Source organism: Rhinolophus sinicus, chromosome 1 (genome assembly GCF_057876585.1).
Source record: "Rhinolophus sinicus isolate RSI-liver-muscle chromosome 1, RSI-T2T, whole genome shotgun sequence".
NCBI lineage: Eukaryota > Metazoa > Chordata > Mammalia > Chiroptera > Rhinolophidae > Rhinolophus > Rhinolophus sinicus.
In genome coordinates, this window is record NC_142501.1 from 114,709,466 (window position 1) to 114,736,259 (window position 26,794).

The window sequence follows — 26,794 nt, forward strand, 5'->3', positions numbered from 1 at the left end:
GTTTCAAAGGTGCTTTTTCAGTTACATCGAATAAAGTTATAACCAATACTTGTGAATGCCGAGCTATAAAACTAAAGCTAAAAAACTGTTTTGTTTCACTAGGCAACCTTTTGATCTTTCTGAAGTTTTCCCATCTGGTCCCAATGTGGTACATATAATCCTGCTGCCCACTCCCCAGTGTACGCTAAATACTAGTCTAAAGGAAATCACCCTTTCACCTCATTCTCTTTCTTATTTCCGTATGTTACTGTGCTTCAGGAAGAATGCCAATGTCTTGCTAAAAGTCATTCTGTTTGGTTGTAAGTTGCATAAACAGAGTAAACGTCAAGTAGATTTTGCCACAAAATGACTGTTGGAAAGTCAGAACTATGATGGGGCTACATAGAGGTGGGCTGGGGTTGAACACTTTCTGTATCTTTATTTCCTTCTTTGCTTTCTCTGTTTTCTGGCAGCGGTGATTCACACAAGTCATGGAGCCTATGATTACCTAACAGAAACACACCTACAATCTGACTCTTTCGTTTGTCTATTACGGTCATCTGTCCAAACTCTGTGGATGCTGACAGAGGTTTGCTCATTGAGTGTGATGCAAACGGCCTTTTATCACCAACTTTCCAATCCCCGGATCTTTGAGAAGTTCCATGATCGAAAGTCAAAGAAGTAGCATTCCATTTGGAAAAAGCTGAAAATAAAGTTTTCATTTATTAGGAGGTAAAAATAACACAAAGTTGACCATCTTGAAAAACTTCCTTTTTCAGAGAAGCGGTCCCACGTCCTCCTTTTCCCCGAACACACTACTCCTTCCGAGCACATTTTATTTTAAGTGTCCTATATTGCCATTCTCATAGGTAAGTTTAATTCATTATTGTCACTCAGCAATTTCTATTATGTAATGTGTTTCCAATTAAAGCTTTCCTTAATAGTTAACATGGTGCCGGATGTGAATTTTTTTGTCGTTCTCAAAAGTCATGTCTAACCACTTATCTTAAGTTCAAATATGTGTGACAAACATGGGATTAGAAAAAAAGCTTTTAAAGCATGGTACTATTACAAATTAGAAACTACTTATTATAAGAAAATAGTCTTTTCTAAATGCTTCAAGATCTTCAGAATTCATTTTTTAACCCTTCCATAAACAGAAATTCATATGACAAATGACAGACTTGGGTGACTTTGTTGTTTCCAAGTAAAAATACGATCAAACTAGGTCCACACTAGCTCCAAGGAGTACAGTGAACTATGAGACAGAAAATGAATATATAGCAAACTTATTTTCCTTTTGCTTTTTAAACAAAATTCTCACCTTAAATCTTAAAGACAAGTGAAAGAAAACCACAACTGTAGAAGAGAAGCTTTAAAACTATTTTATCACTTCACAACCAGGGAGCCCGTATGTCATTTAAAACAGTAGTTTCCAATGTCCTGTGAGAATCCCTAAAGTCCCAAGATCAGTCAGTCGAGGGGCCCGAAAAGGTCAAAACTATTTTCACAGAAACACTGACTGTCATTGGCCATTTTCACTCTCATTCTCTTCTAAGTGTACAGTAGAGTTCTCCACAGCCGTGATATCACAGCTCTGATGGTAACATCATAGGTCTGATGGTGACTGGCTCGTAGCTCTAATGGCTCAAGGAATGCATGCCTGTGTGTGCTCGTATTTTAAAATTTTCAGGTTTAAAGTCTAATATTGTAACTATCAATGGAGACCACCGACAAAAGAAAATACTTTGGAATTCTCAATAAGTTTTAATAGCATAAAAGAATCCCGGGGCACAAAAGATTCAGAAATACTGTTTTCAAAGACTGTGTCTACCAGATATTCATTACTATTAATTACTTCTCTCATTTTTAATAATCAAAGACTCCATAAGTTCATGTACACGCACAGCCAGTGTCTGCTCATCAGAACATCTGGTTGGCTTAAGAGCATCAGTGTTACAACACTAAGAGGAAGTAAAGTTAAAACGCAATTGACATGGTAGCGACTGAGGCTTACTCTGGGCAAACGTCAAAATTCAAATAACCATTTGGAAACCCTGGAAATATCTTCCAGTGTGATAATTAACCCCTGAGAACCCCTAATAAGCACAGGGGTTCCTAACTGGGACTTTTTGGGGTATCGAAACAAGAGGAGAAACATTTTAGTGAAGTCACACTTTTAAAATCTCATTTTCTTAGTCCTGTCGATGTCTTTTCTCTCAAACTTCGATAGCAACAATGACATCACGTTACTTATGTCAAATCCTTCAATTAAATTTGTAACAAAAAAAAGGAATGAGGAAGAGAAGATTGCACGCATGCCAAATGTCCGCGCGTACTGCTTCCCAAAATTAAATTGGTGTTACAAAGTGCACCTGGTCTGCAGGGTTGCGCACCGTACTTTCCTACAGCTTCCTCAGGAACAGGATCTTCCACTTCAATGCTGGTCTGAAGGGGTTAGGAAACAAGATGATTAGTAACTCATGGACACTTCATACCATCTCTAGTTAATAATTCAGGATGAAAATGTTAAAGTTCTTACCTCCAAGAAAAGCATTTTTTGAAAAATATGTATCTAAGGAAATATTAGGTTGGTGCAAATGTAATTGCAATTTTGCAATTTGTTCTTTACCTTTGAAACCCCAATTACTTTCGCAACAACCTAATACTTTGATAAGTGCACTTGATATAACCGTTACATATTTCTAATCACAGCTTTGTTTATTAGTGCTAAAACAAGATACTTGCTTGACATGGTAAGAAACCTTGGTGTATGTCCAGCTGAGTCTAAACAGAACATTTTAGAACCTACTTCATCTAGGTCCACAAGAGCTAGGAGAAACCGAACTGTTATTTGACAAAAATTTTGATAGAAAAAATCATTGACCCAAGTGGCAAAGAGATAAGAAAAACTTTTCATTATATTATGTGTCAATAAATAATAGGAAAAATGGTATATATAGTTATGCAACTTTTCAAAAAAGTATAATAATTTGTAATCAGGGAAAAATAAGAACATTTACTTATTATAATCATCTAAAATGTACCAGACACTTACCATGCACATTTTACTTCTTTCCCACACAGAACAACAAGTATAAAAATGGGTTGATGATGGTTACCCCACTTCCTCTTCCTGGCCATTCCAAGACGTTAGAATACAATGATGGACAGATGCGATCCATTGCAGTCTCTGTCCAGCAGGTTTTGCTTCTAGATCTTCACACGACTGGCTCCTTCTCATGCTTCACTTGGCAGTTTTTGTCACACTCACAAAGATCTTTCCTGACCACTGATATTCCACTCCCACTCCTATTCCAACTACAACCATGCCCGACCCCCGACAATATTCTTTAACCCAGCATTCTCCATTCTGCTTAAATGACGCAGATATAGTGACTTATAATGGACTGTCGTTCACTTGTTTTTCTGCTTGTACAGCTACAGCTGTCCCCTGAACTTCTCCAGTCAGTGTCTAACTGCCCAGCACACAGCTGGTATCCAACTAGAAATTTACTCCAGGTGAAAACATTCAGCTCGCACCAACAAAGCCTCAAGTACCAAAACACTACACATCTACAGGGTATTGCCAATCACAGTCTCTGAAACTTAACATCCCCCAGGTGAGAAATCCACGTGCCCCTTCTAACTTTTCCACTCTGTTCTTGACACTACTGCCATTTGATTGTCCTACAGGTTTACAAAAAGTGTCCCCGATATTTAATAAGTCGCTGCATCTCACTGTGATCATTGTGTTTTACATTCTATAGCACCCTTTACAGTTTTCGAAGTGTTTTCACATTTGTTACCACATTTGTGCATTCCACATACCTCAAAGGTAGTCATTAGTACCATTATGACAAATGAGGGCACTGACATCCGACAGGTTAAGAAGGAGTTGCCCCAAGACCCCACAGCTAGCAAGTGACCCATGCAGGATTCTACTGCGTTCTTATCGTCAAACGCAGTGTCTGTGCCAGGAGGCAGCAGTTGCCTATATCAGAAGATCACACTCCTCCTGTCTCTTTCCACAGCTGTCACCTCACATTGGCTCATCATTACACTGTACTTCCATTACTGCAAGTACAGTTGCCATCAAGTGACTCAATGCCTGCTGTTTTAACTGAACGAGACAGTTGTTACATAGTAAAGCAGCGCTCAGCCAAATTGTTGTTAGTGTAATCCAACATATCAGTAGTATTCACCATGCTTTTCCTACCATAGAAAAGTTCCTTGCAGATCTATTTGACAATACAAATATAATAATACTTTGGTGTCCCAGGCATTATCTTCTCAAGTTCCAAATTATAAAAACACCCTACAATCCAAACTCTTTCTTTCTGAAACTCATTAGGACATTTCCACATCTACAAAAACCACAGAGTCATGCATTTGGGTATAGGTCGAGCTGGAATAATTCTTTACCTTTTAGGTAAACTTCACTTCAGATCCCAAACTGACTCCTTAAGACTTGGAAGCCTACGTGTTTTATACTATTCTGCACTGACTTCCTAAAGTGAAACTTGCAAGTTAGCAGAATTGTACTACGCTGTCTTATTAGATTAACCACATAGCTAGTTTATTAATTATAGGATAAACCATCAAAAAATGATTTGTATGGGGAAATGCAGAGGTGAGAAAGTAAAGTCAAAGCACACCCTTTTCGTTTTAACATCACAGAATGGTGATTTTGTAAATAACATTGATAATAATAATAATTCTGAAAGACAGTACCTCAGAATCCCAAGGTGATTCTTCATCTTCATCTTGTCCTAATCCTAATGATGACTTTTTAACTATAAAATGGAGTCACAGGTACATTAATGTGAACGTATATTACTGTGCATTTTAAATACACATTCAGTCATGCTTATTTCCATAAAAGTAATAGCAGAAAAGAATTTCAGGGGGTGGAAGCGTTTGCAAGAAGAAGCAGTTGTTAATAGTGGGGATACTTTTGCAAAAAAAGATAGGAAAGAATGCTTAAAAGAAGTGAATATCACATGTGGGTCGACACATGTGAGATTTGTTTATAGCAGAGCTTAAGCTAGAAAGAATTCATAGATAGTCACTAAATTACCACGTATATTATCCTGGTGTGCACTGTCAACACAAGTCAAATTATCATTGCTTGTTTGGTCTTGTGGAGCACTTTCAATAATAGCCACACGATTTTCTCTTTTTCCAATTGCCGGCTTGGTTGCTTCTTTCTAGTAAAGAAAACAAAAAGAAAGAAAAACCCAACTTCAGAAAACATCATATTCATTTACTCGTTCACTCACTCACTCAGTCCATCCATCGGTGGGACAAGAAAACTTTACTGTAGGCAACAAATCATAGGCACAGACCCAGGGGAAGCTGGAAATACAAATGAAACATTTTGTCCTACATTCTAGTAGGAGTAGAGATATTATAATACATGAAAAAATAAGAACAGAAAAGTACCGCTCGCTACTTGTACACCTGAAGTGAATAAAGTACAGTTAGATCATACAAGAGACAACAATCAGTTGTACCAGGCGAGCTCAGCAGATGCGGCAAAGATAGGGCTGCATCTCGACAGTTATACGAGGTGCTGAGGGAAGGCATGAAGGGGAATCCAGAAGGGCAGAGGGAGCAAAAGCCTGAGGATGAAACAACATGTTGCAAGTGAGGGCCGCAAAGGGATGGGGTAAGCCTGGAACACTGAGAATGGGATGGAGATACCGCTGCCGTTTCAGAACCAAATCAAAGAAGGCACGTGTCATGCTAGCATATGAATTTTACCCTCACATAATGGGGAGTCACCCAGTAAGCAGAGGTGTTGCATCATCACAATTCTGTTTTAAGACAGTCAATAAGGCCGCAACTTATGCTATTGAGGACCTCCGTTTCTTTCTAGTATCCTATGTATCATCCTGTCTTGCGTCACAGCATAGCCTTTCCCAGGGGCCTCCAAACCCACAAAGGCAGCTACCAAAAGTAGGTCACTTTCTGGCTTCCACTGGGTGCTCCGGGTTGGGCACAAGCAGCAGCTGACCTGGGCCTGCCCCACAGCCCCTCCCAAGAGGCCCCAAATCCAACACACCTGGTGATCAGCTTCAGCAACACCAGAACGACACCCAATTAGCTCCACAAATGGCACGCCCAAGCCATGGACTGAGCAGACACCGGAGCCCTGCTACAGCCGATCCCACTCTGTGACGTCAGCCCACACACATCAGCTCATCTACTGTAGTCACAGCCAGTCGTCCTGAGCGTCCATTCCACACACTGATGCGCCAACAGCAATATGGCTCAAGTACAACAGGAGGGCACACACCACCCACACGAGCTTCTGGAACTCCTGGCTCCGGTGACCAGGGAGGTTGTACCACCCGACACACAGGACACCTGTTATATGAGCCAATGCTGCCAAGATGAGGAGAATTAGCAGATCTACATAATACATAGAAACACACACAGAGAGGCAGTGAACAAACAAGGGAGAAAGAAACATTTCCCTAATGAAAGAACAGGACAAAACTCTAGAAAAAGAGGTAAACCAAATGGACACATACCAGATACAGAGTTTAAAACACTAGTTATAAGGATGTGAGATGAAATTAGGGGAAGAATCCATAAAGTAAGTAAAACTTCAACAGAGAGACAGCAAATATAAAAAAGACATAGAAATCCTTAAAAAAAAAGTCTGAAATGAAAAATACAGTATTTAAATGAATAATTTATAGATGGAATCAGCAGCACATTTGGTGAAGCAGAGGTTCCAATAGTGATTTGGTAGACAAGGTAGCAGAAAACACCCAATCAGAACAGAAAAAAAATGAACATAAATAAAAAATAAATAAAACAGAAAATACTTTAAGGGATGTCTGGGACAATATCAAGTGTAACAACATTCGTAAGGCTATCGAAAGGAGAAGAAGGAGAGAGAGCACGAATTGAAAACCTAGTGGTTGTTGAGTTTCATGAGTTCTTTGAATATTTTGGAGATTAGTCCCTTATCGGAGGCACTGTTTGCAGAAATCTTCTGCCATTCAGTTGGTTGCCTCTTTATTTTGTCGATGGTTTCTTTTGCTGTGCAGAAGCTTTTAAGTTTCATATAGTGCCATTCGTTTATTTTAGCTTTTACTTCCCTTGCCTTTGGAGTCAAATTCATAAAATGCTCTTTGAACCCAAGGTCCATAAGTTTAGTACCTATGTTTTTTTCTATGCAGTTTATTGTGTCAGGTCTTATGCTTAAGTCTTTGATCCATTTTGAATTAATTTTGGTACATGGTGACAGATAGCAGTGCAGTTTCATTCTTTCGCACGTGGCTATCCAATTCTCCCAGCACCACTTATTGAAGAGGCTGTCTTTCCTCTATTGGATGTTTTTAGCTTCTTTGTCAAAATTGTCTGTCCACATTTAAGTGGTTTTATTTCTGCGTTCTCAAGTCTATTCCGTTGGTCTCTGTGTCTGTTTTCCTGCCAAGACCATGCTGTTTTGATGATTGTAGCCCTGTAGTACAAGCTAAAGTCAGGGCGTGTCTTACCTCTAGTATTGTTCTTTTTTCTTAAGATTGCTTTGGCTATTCGGGGTCTTTTGTGGTTCCAAACAAATCTGATGATATTTTTGTTCTATTTCTTTAAAAATGCCATTGGGATTTTGATGGGGATTGCATTAAATCTGTATATTGCTTTGGGTAATATGGCCATTTTAACTATGTTGATTCTTCCAATCCATGAGCACGGAATGTCTTTCCATTTCTTTGTGCCTTCTTCAATTTCTTTCAGTCCGAATGGCTATCATCAGCAAGTCAAACACTAACAAGTGTTGGAGAGGCTGTGGAGAAAAAGGAACCCTCATACACTGTTGGTGGGAATGCAGACTGGTGCAGCCGTTATGGAAGGCAGTGTGGAGGTTCCTCAAAAAATTATGAATAGAATTACCGTACGACCCAGGAATCCCTCTCCTGGGTATCTACCCCAAAAATCTGAGAACATTTATACATAAAGACACGTGTGCCCCAGTGTTCACTGCAGCTTTGTTTACGGTGGCTAAGGCATGGAAACAACCAAAATGTCCTTCAATAGATGAATGGATAAAGAAGTTGTGGTATATATACACAATGGAATACTATTCAGCGGTAAGAAAAGATGATATAGGAACATTTGTGACAACATGGATGGATCTTGAGAGTATAACGTTAAGCGAATAAGTCTGACAGAAAAAGCAGAGAACCATATGATTTCACTGATATGTGGTATATAAACCAAAAACAACAAAAGAACAAGAAAAACAAATGAGAAACAAAAACTCATAGACACAGACAATAGTTTAGTGGTTACCAGAGGGTAAGGGGGTGGGGGTTGGGAGGAGAGGGTAAGGGGGATCAAATATATGCTGATGGAAGGAGAACTGACTCTGGGTGGTGAACACACAATGGGATTTATACATGATGTAATACGGAATTGTACTCCTGAAATCCATGTAATTTTACTGACAATTGTCACCGCAATAAATTAAAAAAAGAAAGAAAACCTATCAGAATACATAATGATGGAAATCTTTCCTAACCTGGAGAAGGAAATAGACACACAAGCGTAGGAAACACAAAAGTTCCAAACAAAATGAACCCAAATAGGCCCACACCAAAACATATCATAATTAAAATTCCAAAGGGGTAGGACACGGAGAGAATATTAAAACCATCAAGAGAAAAGTAGTTAGTCACGTACAATGGAGATCGCATAAGATTGTCAGGTGATCTCTCAAGAGAAAATCTGCAAGTCAGAAGAGATTGGCAAGAAATATTGAAAGTGATGAAAAGCTATAATCTACAACCAAGATTACTATTACTGTATCTGGCAAGGCTCTCATTTAGAATCAATGGAGAGGTAAAAACTTGCCAGAGAAAAAGATGATGGCGTTCAGCACCAACAAACCAATATTACAAGAAATGTGAAACGACAACTTGAAAAAAGAACAAGACACAGAAGAAGAAGAAGGAGAAGGAGGAGGAGGAGGAGGAGAAACAGGGGAATGAGGACGAAGAGGAGGAGAAGAAATATGGATAATAAAATGGCAATAATTACATACGTATAACAATTACTTTAAATACAAATACGTTAAATGCTCCAGTGACGACCTAACGTGGCTGAATGGATAGGACTTCAAGACCCATATATATGACATCAAACTGAAACAGTTTTGCACAGCAATAGAAACCATCAACAAAATGAAAACACGACCGGACGAATGGGAGAAGATATTTGCCAATCATATATCAGAGAAAGGGTTGATATCCAAAACATATAAGGAACTCAGAAAACGTAACACCGAAAGACAAACAATGCAATTACAAAATCAGAAGAGTACCTGAATAGACTTTTCTCCAAAGAGCTCACACAGATAGCCAAGAGACATACGACACCATGCTCAGTGCACTAATCATTAGAGCAATGCAAATTAAATACACAATCAGCTATCACCTCACAACTGTCTGAATCGCCATCATCAATAAATCAACAAACAACAAGTGTTGGTGAGGATGTGAAGGGAACCCCCGTGCACTGTTGGTATGACCGCAAATCCGGCCAGCCACAATGGAAAACAATATGGAAGTTCCTCAAGAATTTGAAAATAGAACTACCATGTGGCACAGCAATCCCACTTCTGAGTTTTTCTCCGCAGAAATCCAAAACACTCCTTTGAAAACATGTATGCATCTGTATGGTCCTTGTCGCATTATTTACAATACTCCAGATAAAGAAGCAACCGAAGTATCCATCGTCTTGGATAAACAAGAAGTGCTACATATATACAACAACATACTACTTGGCTGTAACAAAGAATAAAATCTTACCATTTGTGACAACGTGCGTGCACCTACAGGGTATTATTCGAAGTGAAATAAGTTAGACAGAGAAACGCAAATACCACATGGTTTCACTTATCGGTGATATGTAAAAATAAATAAAAACATAAATGAACATAGAAAAAAGAAACAAACTCATAGATGCAGAGAACTAACTGATCATTGCCCAGAGGGAAGAGTGTTGGGGAGCAACTTGAAAAGGTAAAAGGATTAAGAAGTACACATTGGCAGTTATAAAACAGTCATGTAGCTGTCAAGGACAGCACACAGAATACAGGAAATAACATTGTAATAACTAAGTATGGTGTCAGGGATTCCACACTAATCGGAGTACCAGTTTACACATTATATAAATGCCTAACCACTATGCTGTACGCCTGAGGCTGACATCATATTGAATGTCAACTGTAACAGAAATGAAACATTTTACATTTAAAAAACAAAACTAAAAACTTTCTGAAGCTTGATATTTTATTACACGATTTTTAAGAATCTCTGCTTTTGACCAGAGTAAAGAAAGCATCCTGTCTTTTGCAGACACGGATCCTTTCTTTACTTTGGTCAATGCGTCATGGACAATGGGCATAGGACCTCACGGACACGTTTTATAGGGAGCAGACAAGAGTATCATGAGCTTTGGAGCCAAGTGCATTTTGGATCAAACCCTCAACGTTCTCCCTGGCTACTGCAACACATGCTACCTAGACTGACTTGGTCTCCACTTCCTTATCTCTGAAGATGAGGATTCCCTTCTTTGCCAAGGCTATTCTGAGAAGTAAATGAGATCGTGCTTGTTACAGAATAGGTACTCAACAAGTGTTGATTTGACGATGGAGTATGTCAGAATATCAGTTGAATGAAAATCTGTGTCACTATTGCATATATGGGCCGAGGAGCCCACGGATCAAATACCATGTAATCAAATACGCCATTAAAACACAAAACTTGAAAAAAAAAAGATTTCTGTTTTTCAAATTGGTTATTATTTTATGCAAAACATGTACTCTTCAATTAGATGAAGATATTTAAATATATTCCCAAAGCAATGATTTAGAATATAGTGGAATCCTTTTGTTATACGAGTTTTGAGATAGAGAACATGAATTCTAAACTTTCAAAACTTCTACAATTATTAAGTCTAAATGATGAACCTAGTATACCGGAAACTAATATAAAATAATACGGATTGTCAACGGAATGTAAGTGAAAAAAAAATGAAATGAAGAAAACACTCCCTCCTAACAAGTATACCATACCAACATACAAAGCGTAATAAAATAAAACCATATGTCATATACTATCTAGTTTTAAAACTGAAAGGTACCAGGAAGATTTCATGACTATTACAATGAGTACGTGAATCCATTCAAGATTTCATTCAGGCACGAGTATGATAAAAGTCATGCTGGTATAACGTAAAAGTCACATTGAGAATCCTTACCGTTACCCAAATTGCATAGCTCCGTCACTGTGGGAAAACTCCCTATCGAATTTTACTATCACTATACATTTCCCAGCCCTTCTTTTTCTCAGCCCCCATCTTTGATACTTACTGAAGTTAAAAAAACAACAACAAAACAATGCAGCATCAAATGGTCACATGTTATAAAATGGTACATGCTGAGGAATTTTCCATGACAAACATAGAACAATGATAGGTAGACCACAACTAAATTTTACAAGTCATTGCTACACAAAACTAAATTCAGAGCAAAACAGTTAATTTCACACAGGAGCCTTTTACCTTGGTATTAACATCGAAGAGCCATTCCTCTGATATAGGCCATGAATCTTTATTGCCAGTTTCGCGGGAAAGACTTTAGGGTAAAGATAACAAAAACAAGTGAATTCATTTCTTGACAAAAGCAACAACAACAACAAAAGGAGTAAAAGGTCAGCTATCTGCATTTGAAATATAGTCTCTTGATATAATTAAAAATTAGATGATATGCTAGAAAAGCTCTTAGCTACCTATTTCTGCCTCCACCACTCCCAACTCATGCAATATTTAATGAAGATACACTCTAAGTTTCCGTAACAGAGAATGACAGCCAATATGTTGGCAACACCTGAGAGTATGTTGTTTTCACCAAAAGTCCTGAAGGCTGAATTCAAAACGCAAATAATAGCTGACATAAATGGAACCTGAACTGGGACAAAAGCAGTGAGCTAAATCAAGTTAGAAAGATACACTGACCCTTCTCCATGGTCTGTCCCTGGTTCAAAGATTAATCTGTGTGAGAAAAATGGCAGTCTTGCTTCTTTAACGTAGAAAGCAGTTATTAAATCGCGCCATTCATTCCTTTCACCCTGAAACACTACAATCAGTTCCCTGAAATGTGTGAAATGTTTGCAAGTTACACGTACAACAGTCAAAGAACAAATATGTATGTTCTTAGCCTCCCCACTCCCAGACCACTTGTCCTCACAGCTTCCTGGCAATCTCCAACCTTGAAAACTTCAGCCTAAGAAGGCATAGACTCCTGAAACAAGGATGGGCTCAAATGACCCACAGTAGGAGTTGTCCATTTCCCTGTTCCTGGAAAATAAGCTAAGTGGAGCCTCAGTCATCCACTCCCAACACAGTCATGTTACCACCTACCCAACTCCATTACTGTTTTCACAATCAGTCCTATCTCTGCCCAACCCTCCATATCCATGGGAAGGACATCAGTGCATTGGAAAAAGAGGTGGAGGTGACGAAACACCTGCGGTGGGCCATGGGTCTATAGAGTTCAGCAATCTGCAGTGCCTTTGGACTCGAGGGGACCCGCTCTGTAATTTCGGGTGCTGGTGGATGATACCATATTCCTACTTGCTATAAAGAGAATGTTTCCAGAGGCTGAAAGGTTTAATATGTTTTCATACAAATCTTAAAGAATGCTGGTTCCTCCAATTCAACAAACAAAAAAGCAGCAACCTGTTCAGGACGCCCTTGAACCCCTTACTTTAATCTGCTTTTTTAGACAACTACCAACATCCTCTTTCCTTCTCTCTTGTAATTTCTCTTTATCTTGTCATACCCTACTATTCTGATCTCTTTTCCCCTATCTGATCTCTGATCTCTATTCTAAAATCCTTATTCCTACTCCAACCCAGTGTTGGTCCTATTGAAACTTGGATTCCGCTGCTAATTCCATTCCTTTCCATAATTAAAACACTCACCCAAAGGATGATAAAGAAGGAAGCGTACTGGACTTAGAAACCTACACTTCATCTCATTTCATCACTCACTGTACTCAAGTCAGTCACATAATCTCTTTGAGTTCAAACTCCTCATGAGATCAACCACTTGACCAAAACATTAATGGCAGCATGAAGTACTAGGGGGTGTTTTGAATTAATTAATTGCTAACATTCCTTCAACACCTGGAATTCTATGGACTTTTGATTCTCTCTAGAAAAACGGAGAACACTTAGCTGGCAGAAGTGGAAAAACAACAACAGAACAACAGCAACAAAAAACCCTGAGAAAAGCAGTGAAAAAGGTAAAAAATCATGGAAAGTCATCGAAGAAAGAAGAGAGACTCTGGAAAAAAAGAAAAAAACTTCCTAGAACAAGGGAAAGGTATTAGCCAGAAGAGAAACACAGGCTGAGACATCAGTAAGTAGAGAAATCAATTGGAAATATCATCTCAATTTGTGCTGCAGTAACACAACATGATCTATACATACATGTTCTTCACTTACAGAACAACGATTCGTCCCAAGAAGGCTACATCGCATTATACCTGAAAACACTTGCCTGATTAGGTCTTGCTTATGCACAACCTGTGGTTCTGTGGCCACAGCGAACTGAGATCTGCCTTAAACACTGATGGTGAAAACAAGGTTCTCGTCACTGCTGCAATTGTGGAGTACATTAACACAAGAGCTTGCGCTCACTGGGCTTGGGAGGACACTTCTCGATCAGTGTTAACACGTCACTAAACGGGACTCTCTGAGTCCACCTGACTTGCACCTGAACCTTGAATCCAGACCCGTCCAGGCACTTCTCAGTACAGGCTGAGGGACAAGAGAAGGGACTTGGGAAGCCAAGCAGGCCGAAGGTCACATCACGGGTCAGCCACTTGGTAACTATGGTACCAGGGGTCAATTAATCCACCTCCCGGAACCACACACGTGTAATGAATACAAACTAGGCCGAATAGCACAGCTACTTTGCAAAGTTACTGTGCCGTACACCTGAGAGAACCAATGTTAGGCACATAGTATAGGGCCTAATCCAGAGCAGAAAGAACACTCATTAAAGCTTACTGGCTTCTCTCTGCAGTCTCTTAGTTAACATGCAATTTTAGAAATCCATAAAATCCTACCTGCTCGCAGGGTCACATTTAGAACACTCATCCACTGTTAAAGAAAAAATTCAAATACATTGTAAATACACAACAGAAAAACACAGAACTTTGAAAGCGTCAGATTGAAGTGATATAAAAATACTTCTTTGGGGCAACCCCTGAAGGCTATAGTAGGGTGAATATTAATGATACAAGTGGTGGGCAATTTATACGTGAAGCGCTTTTACTTCCCCTGCTATACATCTGTGTGTATATAAAAATACACATATATATATATATATATATATATATATATATATATATATACACACATACATACATACACATATACACGTATATGTATGTATGTATGTACCTATATATGTGTATAGTTATACATACATACTCCCCAGTGTACGCTAAATACTAGTCTAAATGGAATCATACTTTCTCCTTATTCCCTTTTTTATTTCCTTATGTTACCGTGATTGAGGAAGAATGCCAATGTCTCGCTAAAAGGTATTCTATTTGGCTGTAACTTGCCTAAACAGAGTAAACATAAGGCAGATTTTTGCTACAAAATGACTGTAGGAAATTCAGAACTACGATCAACCTACACAGAGGTAGGCTAGGGTTGAACTCTCTGTTTTTGTATTTCCTTCTTTGCTTTCTCTGTTATCTTGTAGCTGTGATTCACGCAATTCATGTTGCGTAGAAGTACGTAAGAAAAACACACCTCCAATCTGAGTCTTTCGTTTGTCTATTACGGTCATCTGTCCAAACTCTGTGGATGCTGACAGAGGTTTGCTCCTTGAGTGTGTGGCAAATGGCCGTTTATCACCAAATTTCGAATCCCCGGATCTTTGAGAAGTTCCATGATTGAAAGTCAAAGAAGTAGCATTCCAGCTGGAAGAATCTGAAAATACAGTTTTCATTTATTAGGAGGTAAAAATAACACAAAGTCGACCATCGTGTAAAACTTCCTTCTTCAGAGAAGCAGCCCCACACCCTCTTTCTCCCAAACACACGACTCCTTCAGAGTACATGTTATTTTAGGTGTCCTATACTTGCCATTCACATAGGTAAGTTTAATTAACTATTGTCACTCAGCAATTTCTGTTATATAATGTGTTTCCGATTAAAGCTTCCCTTCTCAATAGTTAAAATGGTGTGGGGTGTGAATTTGTTTGTCAATATCAAAAGTTATGTATTTTAAATTGTTCGGTTTTTATTTCTAAGATTGTAACTATCTGTGGAGACTACTGACTTAAAAATGTTCTTTGGAATTCTCAAAAATTTTTAATACCATCAAAGCATCCCAAGGCACAAAAGCTTCAGAATTCCTGTTTGCAAAGATTGTGTCTGTCAAATATTCATTACTATTAATTACGTCTCCCATTTTTAATACTCGAAGACACCAGAGGCGCAGGTACGCACACAGCCAGTGTCTGCTCAGCAGAACATCTGGTTGTCTTAAGACCATCAGTGTTACAACACTAAGAGAAGAAGTGAAGTTAGAAAACAATTGACATGGTAGCAATTGAGGCTTACTGGCGTTAACATAAAAAGTCAAAGAACCATTTGAAAATGCTGGAAAAATCTTCCAGGGTGATAATTGACCTGTGGTAACCACTATTAAGTACAGGGATTCCAAACTGGGACAATTAGGGTATCGAACAAATGGAGAAACATCTTAGTGAAGTCAGTTTTAAAATCTCATTTCCTTATTCCTGTAAATACCTCTTCTCAAACATCCATACAAACAATGACATCACGTTATGTCAAATCCTTCAATTAAATTTGTAGCAAAGAAAAAAAGGAATGAGGAAGAGAAGACTGCACGCATGTCAAATGTCCTCGCGTACTCCTTCCCAAAATTAAATTGGTGTTACAAAGTGCACCTAGTCTGAAGGGTTGCACTTCGTCCATTCCTACAGCTTCGTCAGGAACAGGATCTTTCTCTTCAATTGTCGGCTGAAGGGGTTAGGAAACAAGATGATTAGTAACTAATGGACACTTTATGCAATCCCTAGTTAACAATTCAGGCTAGCAATACTAACGTTATAACCTCCAAGAAAAGGACTTTTTGAAAAATAGGTATTTAAGCGAATATTAGGTTGGTACAAATGATACTGCAGTTTGTGCAACATTGAATGCAAACCTCCAACTTTATACAAGCATAAATTCCCCAAAGTTAAAAAAAATTTAATGTAAGATGCTGAATCCATGAAAGTGAAAAAGAATTTTAAAATCATAAGAGAATTTTAAGAGTCTCAGAACTGGAAAGGCAGCAAACCCAGAAGGCATGAAATAAAAGAGTAAGAAGTTTGACTACATTTTAAAATAGAGGTTACCGTCTGAATATACACCTATCCCACAGTAAGAGTATTCACTCTGCATATATTTGGACTGATTACATTTCCTAGAATTTTTTTTCCAAGAATACTCAAAATATATTTTACTTTTCTAATATTTTCAGAGTCACCTATGAGATTAAATCTACTAATCACTGATAAATCTAGGCATTGCGCTAAGCACTTCTTTATACATCAATGAACTCATTTCGTTATCACAATCTCGAACAGAATGATTAAAAAGAGGAGCAAGGTCAGGATTTTCCCCAGGACTTTGGACTCTACAATAGTATGCTTGCTGCTCTTCTAGTGTAAACATATAAATTCAAAAGACGCCTTAGATTTCAAAATACTCAGGGAAAATAAGCTAAAAATTATAGAGCTCTTCTTAGAAAATAGTGAGATTATTTGCTGCTGCAATAAGTGTTATTTCCCTTTCATGATGTTGAAAGGAGAAATAAATGTGAAATAGGGGAAAATACACTGACTTCTTTGAATAAAATACTCACCACTAAATTATCACTAAGTATGTATCGTGGCATCCAATATCTTCAAAAGTTCCTAGTACTGAAGTAGGACTCTACTGGGAGCAAATTGTTACTTTTCTCAAAAGCAGGACAAGGAGATCTAAAAGACGGTCTCTGACCTGGCTATGCTTCTACTCCTTACAATCAGTGGAAGTGAAAACTAACCTCTCTGCTAACACAGCAAGGGGATGAAATCCCTGCCTCAAACTGAAACTTCTGTTCTCAGTAGCAATAGAGTTGAGATTGTAAAAAGCTCATTGATCCATGTAAAAAGTATTGAAAGCCTCCCCTATAGATGAGACATTGGGAACGTCACTACTTGATTGTTGGACATAAATGGATTTCAGTCAAGAATATCATTTATTGCAATGGACGGAAAATCTCACTTCCCCTAAAATACACACACACACACACACACACACACACACACACACACCTTTAACATCCTCTAGAATTCCCATAGGTACAACATTGGTTTTCAAAATATGTCCATACACAAATACGCACACACATATTTGAAAATAACTAAACAAAATACCTCAGAATTCATTTTCTTAAGATTTATTTTTGTCTCCTTTTGTTGTTGAAGGCAATTGGTCAGAATTGCATCTTCTAATATTCTGTTGTCCTGTTCTTGAGAAAGTGGCCTCTGCGTGTCATTTTCCTTTTGTACAACCTAGAGAATCGAATATGAACAAAGAAAAATTAGAATGTAACTAAAATTTAACTGTTAAAAATCTTAATCTACGTTTACTTATTCCTAAATTATTGGACTGTAAGTAGAGAGTGAAAAATAAGTTGCCTTAGTCTAAATTAGAAGAAAAACATGAACCCGCAAAACTAATTTTGTCACCGTTTGCACTAAACAATCGCTTATATGTTAAACCCACCCCAAAAATGAAATAGTAAATGATTTTTAATGTCACAGAGGCTTCCTCACTTAAAATAGTTCACCACACCACATCTTAAATAGTGAGCCCCTATAGTGAATTTAAGAATATCTTTTAAAGATTAATAACTGGAGAATAGGCAAACTTTAATTAGGAGCCCACATCATTAACATCAATCAGTAAGAGAAGTAAATTCCTACATATTAATACAAATTATACACTATGATAGTGTTATACATTGACATAGTTATCTGTTGCATCCAATTCTAACTTATTCAACACCCACTCATAAGAGCAGATCAAAAATTAAGTCACATTTACTGATTTCCTACACTGAAATGAAAGGAATTAGAAAGTTATTGTTTGTGCCCTAATAACCAAAGGTCCCATCCTGGAAAGCGTGATTCTCTTAAAAGTCAGTTGAGTTGATTGCATGACCCCATTCTCTCTCTGAATGTAGACTCAGACGTCCATTACACAGAGGTCACAAGGAAGAATCCATCTCTAACCTTGGCCTTAGTGACAAGCCATAGGGAACTGCACATTTTGAACCACTGACTCCTTTCACGTGAGCCCGAATCAGTGGCCATCATTTTCACATGGTTCATAATTTCAACTGTCTCATCACGTGATTCAATATTTGATGTTACTTTCTTTGTTATGTAAGGGAGTTATAAAAATTAAAGGAGCAAACAATATTCAGGACTTTACTATTATTATTTTTTGCCTCAATTCAAGGATAAAGTTGAGCTGTGAATATGTATAGATGCTAACAATATTTTAAGTTTTCTAACTAGTTCAAATGTTATACATATCATTCAATTATGACCGTGTGACTCTAAAAGGCTAGCTTGAAAGGTAATTTCAATTGGACTCTATTATATTATTAAAGCACAGAAAACCATATTATACTAGAAATTTAAGCTTAAATTTTACATACACGTGTGTAGTTCTTTTCATTTCCATCAAGCCTCGCTTGCCCTTCCTCCGATGTCATTCCTAGGTGTTGTCCTGCTGACAAGTCTACATATTAGTTAAAACGAACTACTTAGAACAGTCAGATAAAAGCTATCATCTTTATAGATACAGAAAATAACATCTTATCAATTGAGAGTTCAAATTAAGCGTAATCTTTTCCTGAATACTTTACTTTACTTAAGAAATACTTCTAATTAGCTCACACTTCAACAAACCATTTGGGTAATATGGCACAAAGTAAAAGGCATACAAACGTGTCAAAAATGAATCCACCAATTCATTCATTGAACATCGATGGAAAAACAATCAGAAACAAAACGCAATTTAGAAATACAGGACAAACATATCGAATCGCACTATATACTCTGTTCTCTACCTCGTAATTGTACCTTTTGAACAACACCCTAAGATTCAACTGCAACGTCATTCATTGTTTCCACAATGACTGTTACTTCTGATGCATGTATCTGTGTACACCCTTCCTTATATCTGAAATGTTTTCCTCTACTATTCTGAAAATTTCTTTTCACCATTGAGGATTCAGCACTGGGGTTTAAGGAAGAAGGGAGAGAAGAGGAGACAGACTGCGGACACAGCTGAGAAGGAAGTGCTATGCACTAAATTCTCAATGAATCCCAATACTGCTGCAAAAGTCAATTCTAAACTATATAATGCCATAGAAAATCCAAGAAATATTTGGTTGTTGGTTTCAAAGGTGCTTTTTCAGTTACATCGAATAAAGTTATAACCAATACTTGTGAATGCCGAGCTATAAAACTAAAGCTAAAAAACTGTTTTGTTTCACTAGGCAACCTTTAGATCTTTCTGAAGTTCTCCCATCTGGTCCCAATGTGGTACATATAATCCTGCTGCCCACTCCCCAGTGTACGCTAAATACTAGTCTAAAGGAAATCACCCTTTCACCTCATTCTCTTTCTTATTTCCGTATGTTACTGTGCTTCAGGAAGAATGCCAATGTCTTGCTAAAAGTCATTCTGTTTGGTTGTAAGTTGCATAAACAGAGTAAACGTCAAGTAGATTTTGCCACAAAATGACTGTTGGAAAGTCAGAACTATGATGGGGCTACATAGAGGTGGGCTGGGGTTGAACACTTTCTGTATCTTTATTTCCTTCTTTGCTTTCTCTGTTTTCTGGCAGCGGTGATTCACACAAGTCATGGAGCCTATGATTACCTAACAGAAACACACCTACAATCTGACTCTTTCGTTTGTCTATTACGGTCATCTGTCCAAACTCTGTGGATGCTGACAGAGGTTTGCTCATTGAGTGTGATGCAAACGGCCTTTTATCACCAACTTTCCAATCCCCGGATCTTTGAGAAGTTCCATGATCGAAAGTCAAAGAAGTAGCATTCCATTTGGAAGAAGCTGAAAATAAAGTTTTCATTTATTAGGAGGTAAAAATAACACAAAGTTGACCATCTTGAAAAACTTCCTTTTTCAGAGAAGCGGTCCCACGTCCTCCTTTTCCCCGAACACACTACTCCTTCCGAGCACATTTTATTTTAAGTGTCCTATATTGCCATTCTCATAGGTAAGTTTAATTCATTATTGTCACTCAGCAATTTCTATTATGTAATGTGTTTCCAATTAAAGCTTTCCTTAATAGTTAACATGGTGCCGGATGTGAATTTTTTTGTCGTTCTCAAAAGTCATGTCTAACCACTTATCTTAAGTTCAAATATGTGTGACAAACATGGGATTAGAAAAAAAGCTTTTAAAGCATGGTACTATTACAAATTAGAAACTACTTATTATAAGAAAATAGTCTTTTCTAAATGCTTCAAGATCTTCAGAATTCATTTTTTAACCCTTCCATAAACAGAAATTCATATGACAAATGACAGACTTGGGTGACTTTGTTGTTTCCAAGTAAAAATACGATCAAACTAGGTCCACACTAGCTCCAAGGAGTACAGTGAACTATGAGACAGAAAATGAATATATAGCAAACTTATTTTCCTTTTGCTTTTTAAACAAAATTCTCACCTTAAATCTTAAAGACAAGTGAAAGAAAACCACAACTGTAGAAGAGAAGCTTTAAAACTATTTTATCACTTCACAACCAGGGAGCCCGTATGTCATTTAAAACAGTAGTTTCCAATGTCCTGTGAGAATCCCTAAAGTCCCAAGATCAGTCAGTCGAGGGGCCCGAAAAGGTCAAAACTATTTTCACAGAAACACTGACTGTCATTGGCCATTTTCACTCTCATTCTCTTCTAAGTGTACAGTAGAGTTCTCCACAGCCGTGATATCACAGCTCTGATGGTAACATCATAGGTCTGATGGTGACTGGCTCGTAGCTCTAATGGCTCAAGGAATGCATGCCTGTGTGTGCTCGTATTTTAAAATTTTCAGGTTTAAAGTCTAATATTGTAACTATCAATGGAGACCACCGACAAAAGAAAATACTTTGGAATTCTCAATAAGTTTTAATAGCATAAAAGAATCCCGGGGCACAAAAGATTCAGAAATACTGTTTTCAAAGACTGTGTCTACCAGATATTCATTACTATTAATTACTTCTCTCATTTTTAATAATCAAAGACTCCATAAGTTCATGTACACGCACAGCCAGTGTCTGCTCATCAGAACATCTGGTTGGCTTAAGAGCATCAGTGTTACAACACTAAGAGGAAGTAAAGTTAAAACGCAATTGACATGGTAGCGACTGAGGCTTACTCTGGGCAAACGTCAAAATTCAAATAACCATTTGGAAACCCTGGAAATATCTTCCAGTGTGATAATTAACCCCTGAGAACCCCTAATAAGCACAGGGGTTCCAAACTGGGACTTTTTGGGGTATCGAAACAAGAGGAGAAACATTTTAGTGAAGTCACACTTTTAAAATCTCATTTTCTTAGTCCTGTCGATGTCTTTTCTCTCAAACTTCGATAGCAACAATGACATCACGTTACTTATGTCAAATCCTTCAATTAAATTTGTAACAAAAAAAAGGAATGAGGAAGAGAAGATTGCACGCATGCCAAATGTCCGCGCGTACTGCTTCCCAAAATTAAATTGGTGTTACAAAGTGCACCTGGTCTGCAGGGTTGCGCACCGTACTTTCCTACAGCTTCCTCAGGAACAGGATCTTCCACTTCAATGCTGGTCTGAAGGGGTTAGGAAACAAGATGATTAGTAACTCATGGACACTTCATACCATCTCTAGTTAATAATTCAGGATGAAAATGTTAAAGTTCTTACCTCCAAGAAAAGCATTTTTTGAAAAATATGTATCTAAGGAAATATTAGGTTGGTGCAAATGTAATTGCAATTTTGCAATTTGTTCTTTACCTTTGAAACCCCAATTACTTTCGCAACAACCTAATACTTTGATAAGTGCACTTGATATAACCGTTACATATTTCTAATCACAGCTTTGTTTTTTAGTGCTAAAACAAGATACTTGCTTGACATGGTAAGAAACCTTGGTGTATGTCCAGATGAGTCTAAACAGAACATTTTAGAACCTACTTCATCTAGGTCCACAAGAGCTAGGAGAAACCGAACTGTTATTTGACAAAAATTTTGATAGAAAAAATCATTGACCCAAGTGGCAAAGAGATAAGAAAAACTTTTCATTATATTATGTGTCAATAAATAATAGGAAAAATGGTATATATAGTTATGCAACTTTTCAAAAAAGTATAATAATTTGTAATCAGGGAAAAATAAGAACATTTACTTATTATAATCATCTAAAATGTACCAGACACTTACCATGCACATTTTACTTCTTTCCCACACAGAACAACAAGTATAAAAATGGGTTGATGATGGTTACCCCACTTCCTCTTCCTGGCCATTCCAAGACGTTAGAATACAATGATGGACAGGTGCGATCCATTGCAGTCTCTGTCCAGCAGGTTTTGCTTCTAGATCTTCACACGACTGGCTCCTTCTCATGCTTCACTTGGCAGTTTTTGTCACACTCACAAAGATCTTTCCTGACCACTGATATTCCACTCCCACTCCTATTCCAACTACAACCATGCCCGACCCCCGACAATATTCTTTAACCCAGCATTCTCCATTCTGCTTAAATGACGCAGATATAGTGACTTATAATGGACTGTCGTTCACTTGTTTTTCTGCTTGTACAGCTACAGCTGTCCCCTGAACTTCTCCAGTCAGTGTCTAACTGCCCAGCACACAGCTGGTATCCAACTAGAAATTTACTCAAGGTGAAAACATTCAGCTCGCACCAACAAAGCCTCAAGTACCAAAACACTACACATCTACAGGGTATTGCCAATCACAGTCTCTGAAACTTAACATCCCCCAGGTGAGAAATCCACGTGCCCCTTCTAACTTTTCCACTCTGTTCTTGACACTACTGCCATTTGATTGTCCTACAGGTTTACAAAAAGTGTCCCCGATATTTAATAAGTCGCTGAATCTCACTGCGATCATTGTGTTTTACATTCTATAGCACCCTTTACAGTTTTCGAAGTGTTTTCACATTTGTTACCACATTTGTGCATTCCACATACCTCAAAGGTAGTCATTAGTACCATTATGACAAATGAGGGCACTGACATCCGACAGGTTAAGAAGGAGTTGCCCCAAGACCCCACAGCTAGCAAGTGACCCATGCAGGATTCTACTGTGTTCTTATCGTCAAACGCAGTGTCTGTGCCAGGAGGCAGCAGTTGCCTATATCAGAAGATCACACTCCTCCTGTCTCTTTCCACAGCTGTCACCTCACATTGGCTCATCATTACACTGTACTTCCATTACTGCAAGTACAGTTGCCATCAAGTGACTCAATGCCTGCTGTTTTAACTGAACGAGACAGTTGTTACATAGTAAAGCAGCGCTCAGCCAAATTGTTGTTAGTGTAATCCAACATATCAGTAGTATTCACCATGCTTTTCCTACCATAGAAAAGTTCCTTGCAGATCTATTTGACAATACAAATATAATAATACTTTGGTGTCCCAGGCATTATCTTCTCAAGTTCCAAATTATAAAAACACCCTACAATCCAAACTCTTTCTTTCTGAAACTCATTAGGACATTTCCACATCTACAAAAACCACAGAGTCATGCATTTGGGTATAGGTCGAGCTGGAATAATTCTTTACCTTTTAGGTAAACTTCACTTCAGATCCCAAACTGACTCCTTAAGACTTGGAAGCCTACGTGTTTTATACTATTCTGCACTGACTTCCTAAAGTGAAACTTGCAAGTTAGCAGAATTGTACTACGCTGTCTTATTAGATTAACCACATAGCTAGTTTATTAATTATAGGATAAACCATCAAAAAATGATTTGTATGGGGAAATGCAGAGGTGAGAAAGTAAAGTCAAAGCACACCCTTTTCGTTTTAACATCACAGAATGGTGATTTTGTAAATAACATTGATAATAATAATAATTCTGAAAGACAGTACCTCAGAATCCCAAGGTGATTCTTCATCTTCATCTTGTCCTAATCCTAATGATGACTTTTTAACTATAAAATGGAGTCACAGGTACATTAATGTGAACGTATATTACTGTGCATTTTAAATACACATTCAGTCATGCTTATTTCCATAAAAGTAATAGCAGAAAAGAATTTCAGGGGGTGGAAGCGTTTGCAAGAAGAAGCAGTTGTTAATAGTGGGGATACTTTTGCAAAAAAAGATAGGAAAGAATGCTTAAAAGAAGTGAATATCACATGTGGGTCGACACATGTGAGATTTGTTTATAGCAGAGCTTAAGCTAGAAAGAATTCATAGATAGTCACTAAATTACCACGTATATTATCCTGGTGTGCACTGTCAACACAAGTCAAATTATCATTGCTTGTTTGGTCTTGTGGAGCACTTTCAATAATAGCCACACGATTTTCTCTTTTTCCAATTGCCGGCTTGGTTGCTTCTTTCTAGTAAAGAAAACAAAAAGAAAGAAAAACCCAACTTCAGAAAACATCATATTCATTTACTCGTTCACTCACTCACTCAGTCCATCCATCGGTGGGACAAGAAAACTTTACTGTAGGCAACAAATCATAGGCACAGACCCAGGGGAAGCTGGAAATACAAATGAAACATTTTGTCCTACATTCTAGTAGGAGTAGAGATATTATAATACATGAAAAAATAAGAACAGAAAAGTACCGCTCGCTACTTGTACACCTGAAGTGAATAAAGTACAGTTAGATCATACAAGAGACAACAATCAGTTGTACCAGGCGAGCTCAGCAGATGCGGCAAAGATAGGGCTGCATCTCGACAGTTATACGAGGTGCTGAGGGAAGGCATGAAGGGGAATCCAGAAGGGCAGAGGGAGCAAAAGCCTGAGGATGAAACAACATGTTGCAAGTGAGGGCCGCAAAGGGATGGGGTAAGCCTGGAACACTGAGAATGGGATGGAGATACCGCTGCCGTTTCAGAACCAAATCAAAGAAGGCACGTGTCATGCTAGCATATGAATTTTACCCTCACATAATGGGGAGTCACCCAGTAAGCAGAGGTGTTGCATCATCACAATTCTGTTTTAAGACAGTCAATAAGGCCGCAACTTATGCTATTGAGGACCTCCGTTTCTTTCTAGTATCCTATGTATCATCCTGTCTTGCGTCACAGCATAGCCTTTCCCAGGGGCCTCCAAACCCACAAAGGCAGCTACCAAAAGTAGGTCACTTTCTGGCTTCCACTGGGTGCTCCGGGTTGGGCACAAGCAGCAGCTGACCTGGGCCTGCCCCACAGCCCCTCCCAAGAGGCCCCAAATCCAACACACCTGGTGATCAGCTTCAGCAACACCAGAACGACACCCAATTAGCTCCACAAATGGCACGCCCAAGCCATGGACTGAGCAGACACCGGAGCCCTGCTACAGCCGATCCCACTCTGTGACGTCAGCCCACACACATCAGCTCATCTACTGTAGTCACAGCCAGTCGTCCTGAGCGTCCATTCCACACACTGATGCGCCAACAGCAATATGGCTCAAGTACAACAGGAGGGCACACACCACCCACACGAGCTTCTGGAACTCCTGGCTCCGGTGACCAGGGAGGTTGTACCACCCGACACACAGGACACCTGTTATATGAGCCAATGCTGCCAAGATGAGGAGAATTAGCAGATCTACATAATACATAGAAACACACACAGAGAGGCAGTGAACAAACAAGGGAGAAAGAAACATTTCCCTAATGAAAGAACAGGACAAAACTCTAGAAAAAGAGGTAAACCAAATGGACACATACCAGATACAGAGTTTAAAACACTAGTTATAAGGATGTGAGATGAAATTAGGGGAAGAATCCATAAAGTAAGTAAAACTTCAACAGAGAGACAGCAAATATAAAGAAGACATAGAAATCCTTAAAAAAAAAGTCTGAAATGAAAAATACAGTATTTAAATGAATAATTTATAGATGGAATCAGCAGCACATTTGGTGAAGCAGAGGTTCCAATAGTGATTTGGTAGACAAGGTAGCAGAAAACACCCAATCAGAACAGAAAAAAAATGAACATAAATAAAAAATAAATAAAACAGAAAATACTTTCAGGGATGTCTGGGACAATATCAAGTGTAACAACATTCGTAAGGCTATCGAAAGGAGAAGAAGGAGAGAGAGCACGAATTGAAAACCTAGTGGTTGTTGAGTTTCATGAGTTCTTTGAATATTTTGGAGATTAGTCCCTTATCGGAGGCACTGTTTGCAGAAATCTTCTGCCATTCAGTTGGTTGCCTCTTTATTTTGTCGATGGTTTCTTTTGCTGTGCAGAAGCTTTTAAGTTTCATATAGTGCCATTCGTTTATTTTAGCTTTTACTTCCCTTGCCTTTGGAGTCAAATTCATAAAATGCTCTTTGAACCCAAGGTCCATAAGTTTAGTACCTATGTTTTTTTCTATGCAGTTTATTGTGTCAGGTCTTATGCTTAAGTCTTTGATCCATTTTGAATTAATTTTGGTACATGGTGACAGA